The sequence below is a fragment of the Neodiprion virginianus genome, chromosome 3 (genome assembly GCF_021901495.1).
Source record: "Neodiprion virginianus isolate iyNeoVirg1 chromosome 3, iyNeoVirg1.1, whole genome shotgun sequence".
Lineage (NCBI taxonomy): Eukaryota > Metazoa > Arthropoda > Insecta > Hymenoptera > Diprionidae > Neodiprion > Neodiprion virginianus.
Genome location: NC_060879.1, coordinates 1,685,234 through 1,692,699, shown reverse-complemented (window position 1 = coordinate 1,692,699; position 7,466 = coordinate 1,685,234). Strand labels below are relative to the sequence as shown.

General features: G+C 40.1%; 1 long non-coding RNA gene across 1 annotated transcript in view; it reads left to right on the top strand.

The window, feature by feature from the left end:
- Positions 1-2,410: 2,410 nt before the first annotated feature.
- The window catches only part of LOC124300391 (uncharacterized), a 41,117-nt gene continuing 36,061 nt past the window's right edge, over positions 2,411-7,466 (top strand). The window contains exon 1 of the long non-coding RNA XR_006907206.1: positions 2,411-2,814. This is a non-coding gene — a long non-coding RNA (uncharacterized LOC124300391). The remainder of the gene's footprint in view (positions 2,815-7,466) is intronic.

The following is a 7,466-nucleotide window of genomic DNA, read 5'->3' as shown; positions in this document are numbered from 1 at the left end:
CTTTTTTTTTTGTTTTTTTACTATTTTCTCCATTGCTCACGGTTTTTATCCCGCGTCGGAGTAAAACGTCCAAACTCGCCCGGTTCATCTCTTTCAGTTTCGAATTTCGATGCATTCTCGCGGGAACGTCGGAATTTCACGATAATATTCGCGCAAATATGCGGCTGTCGGTTATATTCGTGAAATTTTCGGGGAAAATTCAGATATCCGTACGGGTGCATCCCTTTCAGTTTATTTATTCATTTTACTTATTTTTTTATAAAATCGTATTAAATTTGTTAAAAGTGATTACTCAAATTTAAAACGAATAATACCGGAAACAGAGGAAAAGAGTTAGAGGAAGTCGTTGGAAGAACATAAAAACGTGGGTATAACTCGAGAAGAGAGGACGGGCAAGAAGATTAGCCGAGCGAGTAATTTTGCGAGAGCTGACTCGGTGCATGCAGCTTTTTCCATTTCATTTTCACACGACTTGCAGCCGGGTGTTCGAATCTCGCTGAAGGATCGCGAAAAAAAAATACGTCAACGCTCGTTTTTTTTCCTTCGATTGCGTCACTCCGTTCGTCGTTACGCGGGAAAAGAATGCAACGAGGACAGGCGTAGATACGTTTACAGATCTGTGTATACGACACGCAACAAGAAAGAGAGCCGATTTTTCATTCCGAGTATTCTCTCTCGATCGGATTCGTCGGGCTTGCGCGAGCCGCTCGCTTCGCATCACCTCTGTGTATCTTTTTGCGGTCATTAGGCGTCCACGTTGCCTCTAATTCTTTCCCCTCGTCGGCGGCAACCTGCAACAGGAAATGCGGATCTGATACCACGGAGCAATAACGGTGTCCGGTATTATACCTTTCGCTATCTCCCGTAGCAATGTTGAACAGGGAAACAACCTACTTGTATATATATATATTATTACGGGGCATTCCACGTGAAATTTGCAACTAAGGGGGGTGAGGTACATGACCTCATCCCCCTTGGATTTTGATAATTTTTTTTTCGGACTTTTTTTTTTCAACCACCGCGGTGAAATTTAAAAAAGATCCAAGAGCCAATTTCGTAAACGCCATTTTTTTTCAAATGTGATACAATTCACACTGATTTTATGATTTGAAATATTATTTTCAAGTACGAGGTGATAATGGTCGCATAGATTGCGGAATCACATTATTTTTCATGATTCCGTGATTTATTTAGATCGGGGAAAAGAGAAAAAGAAAAATTCCGAATTCCGAGATGAAAAGACTAAAATGTTGCGAAAACATTATCGTAAGTATCGAGATCCCATTGTCGTGTCATGCTTGAAAATCGTATCTAGAATCATAAAATCATTGTGAATTTTTTCACATTTTTAAAAACGCCGTTTTCGGAACTGGTTTTCAAAGTTTTGTAAACTTCACTGGTGGCTAAAAAAAATCTGATAAAAATTCCGAGACCCTTTCGTGTCAGCTGCAACATCATACTAAAAAATTTTCAAAATCGAGGAGTCCGAGGTATATGGGTTGCAAATTTGATGTAAAATGCCCCATATATGTCAAGGTATATTTATAAAGTTGTATAAGATCATATAACATTTTGAAGGAATTCAGTGTGTAATTCATTACATGATTTATTTTGAAAAATTCGATAATACATATGTACCTATACATGAAAATTCGCACAGTAAATTACGAAAGTACGAATCATCAGATATACCGAATGAAAAATGCTGTAATCAACTATATGCCGAACTATACGAATTTTTAATCCATTATATCTGATAATTTGTGCAGTCGTAATTTATTACGCGATTGCGTGAAAAATTTAATCGAATTTTTCAAAACAAATGACGGAATAAATTACAAGCAGAATTCTTCAGAAACATTTTATCATTCAACACATGAACATTTTCATTAGGGTCATTCGCGCAACGAATACCGTTCGTTTTTGTTTTGTTCTTTTTTTTTTATCTCCTTTTTCCTCCACCTCGCATAGCCGATCGGAAAATTTTCACCGTCGCAGCGTTATTTTGAAACTATGATCGATTATATCTCTGTGTACCGTACAATATAGGCGGTGAAACATCGGCTGATACGAATTTTAATTCTAATTCCGATTCACCCTGTAGAAACAGTCTTTCGTGTATTACGCGACGCGATTGTGTTCCTTACAGTCTGACCGATCCAAACGCGTGCGAAGGTGGCGAAAGACGAACGTGGACGACGGCGGGCGAGGAATCTGGAAAAGTAGCGAGTTTCGGAAGGGCGGCGTGCATGGACCACGGCCTCCGAGCCATCATCCCCTACCATTCCGGGATGACGAAGGGGTGGGGATGAGGGGGTCGCCGGAGGGGAACGAGGGGAAGTTAGGGGAGGGGGTGTTATATAAGGCTAGGACGTGGGGGGGAGACCTCAGTACGTTGGAGAGGAGCGTATTGTGACGTCGATTTGAGACATTTTCACCCTGACACCCGTCGCCAGTCGACGACGGTCACTGGGCTGCGTTTCTCTTTTCATTTTCATTCGTTCGTTCGTTCGTTCGCTCCTTTGCTTGCACGCTTTCATTTCTGTTTCGTTCGTTATTACGAACGAATCGAAGAATCAACGATTCGATTCATACTAAACAACAACAACGGCAACGTAATTATACCGCTTGTACAAAGGACGGAATCTGGGGTTAAAAAAAAAAAAAAAAACAAAAAAAGGAAAAAAAAGGAAAATCATCAACGTGCAGTTTCTTTCGGCCTCCCTCCCACCCCCCCTACCCTTGTGTGATCATCATGCTTGATCCAGTTCTGCTTGGTCATCATCCTCGTCGGTGTTCCAGGATGCGTAAAACGTGAGTCAGCTACTTAATTTGTATTTTCATACACGAGGGGCGGTTAATAATTCTTCTTTTTCCTTTGTACACTCGTTCCAAGTTTCATTTTTTGCGTCATTAGATATTTCGTAACGGATTTTTTTATTTTTTTTGTTCTTCTTACTCGCTCTCTGTCTCTCTGTCTCTCTCTCTCTCTCTCTCTATCTCTTTCTCTTTCTCTCGCGATCTCTCCGTTTTCTCCTTGATTCGGCAAATTTATCTCGCGATTAACTTTGGACTCTACACCCTGCGTAATATCTTCGTGCGAACAAAGGGGTGCAACGGCTCTCTCAGAAGCCAGACGGTTAGACGGGGGTTACTTCAAACCGACGTGTATAGACGATAATCCGCGCGCGAATATTCCTTTCTACCATATATATATATATATATATATCTATGTAGTATATATACCCTGAGCTGAGAGGGATTTCATTTCGAACACGACTTTGCATAGTAGAAAATCTTTATCGATCGCAGATGGTCCAGATTCACGTTTCGCGAGTTATATTCTTTTCGAAAATCGTTGCGATCCCAAGAAGACATTGTTTATCCTGCATTGTGGGAACGATTTTTTTTTTTTTTTTGTAACAGACATACACGGAAATTTCTTGCTTTTGTAAAAATTCGCGTCTTTAATATAAGCGTGGTATAAATAAGCTTGTACGATTACGAGGAGCTTAAAAAGAGACCGAAATCACAGACAATAATTGTCGTGAAACATCCATACCTCGTTAGATAAAAATTTAAACAGTCGAAGGTGAATGGATGGAAGAAAAAAATGGAAGAACGGTAGATGTCGCAAATTCGATTATCCGACAAATGTGATTTCGAACTCGACGAATTCAGAGAGCAGCGAAAGAGAAAGAGGGAAGAGAATCGAAATTAAAACAGATATTTGGCAAGTTTGGAAAAAAGGCTTTTCGGTAGCCCAACCAGTTCCGAGTTCTCCGAGGGTCCAGGGCTGGTTTTGGTTCGCATATGGCATGCAGGGTCGGTCGCTCCGACATCGAACATGTGTTGTTAACCTGCCTATAGGTAGAAAGGATCGTTGAATGCCGGGAGGTATTGCAGGCCGATAAAATGACGATGAAATTCCTCGGCAACGTCGTGCATTTATTTGTACATTGTGAATATAGCCTGGTTGTAAATTTACAAATTCGGTGCAGCAATTGAAAATTTAAAATCAAATTTACAGCGAAGAAAAAATTTATTTTCTTTTCTTTGCACGATAAAAGATCTGGAGGGGAGTTTAGAATTTCTCTCGGAGCTTTCGCTGCACGGCAAAATTGCTGGGTGAATTTTTTTATTTTTTTTGCAACAGGTTAAAAAAATCGGGCCCTAAGAAAAATTATTATTCAAATCGACAGGTTTCTGTTCTACTTACGGTTATACCGATTCTACGTATTATTTTTTTCTTGTACGTTTTACACGGAATTATTTTTAACATCAACAGGTGATACGTGTAAATATTTGTTGAAAAATGTTTGTGAAGAATGAAAAACAGCATGGAATATTAATGCAAAACGCGTACGGTTTATGGAAATGTTAATTAATTATCGCGTGATTCAGGAAATAACTTTTTTACAAAGCGACGAGAATTGTCTGGAACAATATGACACAAGATCTTTTTCCTCACGTTCGCAGAAATATGTTATATTATGTGAGGCGTGGAGTCGGTATAAGCTAAACGAAGAGATCGCGTGTCACCGCGTTTAAACCGAAATGCGCGTGAAATTCGTGATTCGCCATGATCTGGGAATTAAATCTAATCCAACTCGCTTCCTCTTCCTCACTCTCTTGCTTGTTATCGTAAAGAAGATTGAACCACGATTAAGAGGAAAATTGTTTTTTTTTACAACATAAACAAACTCAAATCCGAATATTTGATTTTCACCAACTTTTACGGGTCGCGTGTACGTTGTGGGTATTTATTTTCTATCTTTTTCTTTTTGTTCCTGTTTTTCGGATTCGTCAATTTTAACCGACGGTCTTTATCTCCGTTTCATCCCTAGCCTGAACTCTTCGGTACGTGGGCAGCCAATTATCAGTCGAATAATGCTTGCAACGATAAATGAAAATTATAATGATTATCGGTGTGTATTAATTGAAATTCTGTAGATACATCGTAAGTATCTACAGAATACGTTAGGTGAAGCGTCGCGATCTTTGTGAGTAACGAAGAGACAAAAAAAAAAAAAAAAATAAAGGACAAATAATAAATAAAAACCTCGAATCGATTGATCCGCGAGCGTGAATTTAGAAAAACAAAAAGGTGCTAAAATTAATTTCAGATATGATTATCAACGCAAATTAATTGATTCAATTAGAAACTTTTATACGTTTATATATGACGTCGTGATATATAATATCAGATACAATAACGTGCAATTACACTCGTTCGCGTATAATAATAAATTCCGTATAGCTCGAGGCTCGCAATTATTTATTCGTGTGCACACATTGACGCCTGTACATGTACATGTATATATATATATATGTATAGATATCAGTACGTATAAGTCATGTATTCATGTGCAGAAGAGATATATATATATATATATATACATATACATCGGAATTTTTTTTTTTTATTCGCAAAAGCGCGAAGTGGGATCCCTGCGCTTTCTCTCTCTCTCTCGCTCGCTTTTTCTCGCTCTCCGCCTCCTCATCGGAGGACTAGAATATGCACAATGGATAGGAGCTGACAATGCCGTCGTTAGCGAGGCAGTCGACGGCCCGAGGCGTTTCGGCGGTGCAAAGGAGGCGTCGCGACGCGTCGCGTCGTCTGCATGCCCGGGTGGCGGAAAACGGTTCTTCGTATATAATATATATATACCTAGATATAATACATAAAATGGCAAAACTAAACGGAGCCGGTATCCCAGGGGTTCGGGATTTTTCCGCCTGCCTGTATAATGATCCTACGAAACCCAAACCGGGGGCACAGCTCGACCCCACGTGGGAGGGAAAAATCGGGTGAGGGATGACTGAGGAGGCGAGGCCGCCATCCACGGGGTTGGAAAAATAAACACTCTCTTTTACCAATTTATATACGACGACGGTTCGCGCCGAGCGTCGTCATCCTTCGGGGTAAATAATAAACCCGGTTTGCCAGGGACGAAGATTAAGAGGACGATAGCTGTAGTCAGTCTTTACCGACCGAGTGAAATATCGCTTATTTTCACTCTCTTCACTTACGCTCGCAAGCGTCGCCGACGGAAAAAAAAAACGTTACTCGTATAAGATGTGTTCCGCCTGCGGTGGCCAGCGAAGGGATTGAAATTTTTATTTTTTTTTTATTTTCATGCCAGGACAACGCAAGGGCATTTATTTCTGTAGCAAGTAGAAAATCAATCACGGCAATACTTTTTCTGGCGTTGTTGTTGCGTGAGACATAACTTTTTTTTTTTTTTTTTTAATATTCGTATTCGCGATTTTTGCATTAGCGATGCTCAAGTATCGAAGATATTTTAGGAACAGAGTGAATAAGAAATAAATAAAACGGAATCAGTTGCAAAAGCTGAGATATCGATGCTTCTTTTTAGGGTGCATCGTTTCACTGACCGGAACTCTCTCAGCCGTGTATTATAATTTGTGCAATGAGACTTGCCAACCGAGGCTTCGAGTATCGTGAATTTTGAGAGGAGGAGGCAATCTTGAATTTTTAAGAAATAAAACAGAGGCCTCGACGTTTGGTTTTGCTCGGGTAGATTCAGTCAGGATGACGCGAGGGATAAAGTACCGTATATCTGACAACTACGAGTTACGGATGGATGAATAAATGGATAAATGGAGAGAGACTTGATACAACCTGGCAGGGGATCATTTGTTACAATTTGGAAATAAGCTCTCTTATCTTACGTCTACTTGTATACCTGTATCTATACATATATATATAAATATATATATATGGTATATATCTGTATAAATAATGCGCTGCCGCCTTTCGGGGACAATTTTTGTCCCTCGAGTTTCGAGACGGTTAATCAGAACTTACATCCGAGTAAAAAGATTCCCCCGTAATACGTGAGGGTTGAAGAAAATTTTAATAGATTGAAATTTAACACACCTTGATTCCATTAACGACAAGAACATCGGTGTAGTATCATGTATTCTCGTATCATTTTTTAATCGGAAAAATTTGCAGCAATTGTACGATTCAGGGGGAATTCAGTGGTTGTAAAAATCGTTCGATTTATTATGGGTTAACCGCGAGGTGGTTGGAAAAAAAAAAAAAAAAAATTTGCCACGGGTTCGGTTTAATTTGGCCTCATGCTCTCGAGGATTACCGAGGGTTTTTCGCTGAGGCAGCGAGAAAACTAAGACAAGGTAACAATCGGAGAGAGGGTGAGAATTTCCTCGGAGTTGGCTCAATCTAAGAATTCCCACTTCCTCTCCGTGCATCGATCTTATATCCCGCCCTTGCGAAGTTGCGACGTCTTTACCCCTCGATCACCTCAGCGCCACCTTCGATCGGCATTGATACCGTTATTATAGGCTGCGCGTATAATAATCTCAACCTGATCATTCGCAGGCTTATGGTTTAGGCTGGTCCGCGTTGGGTTAGGTTAGGTTCGTTATATATAAACCCTCGTAACCTGCGATTGATTCAGACGCTCCGTTTTCACCCT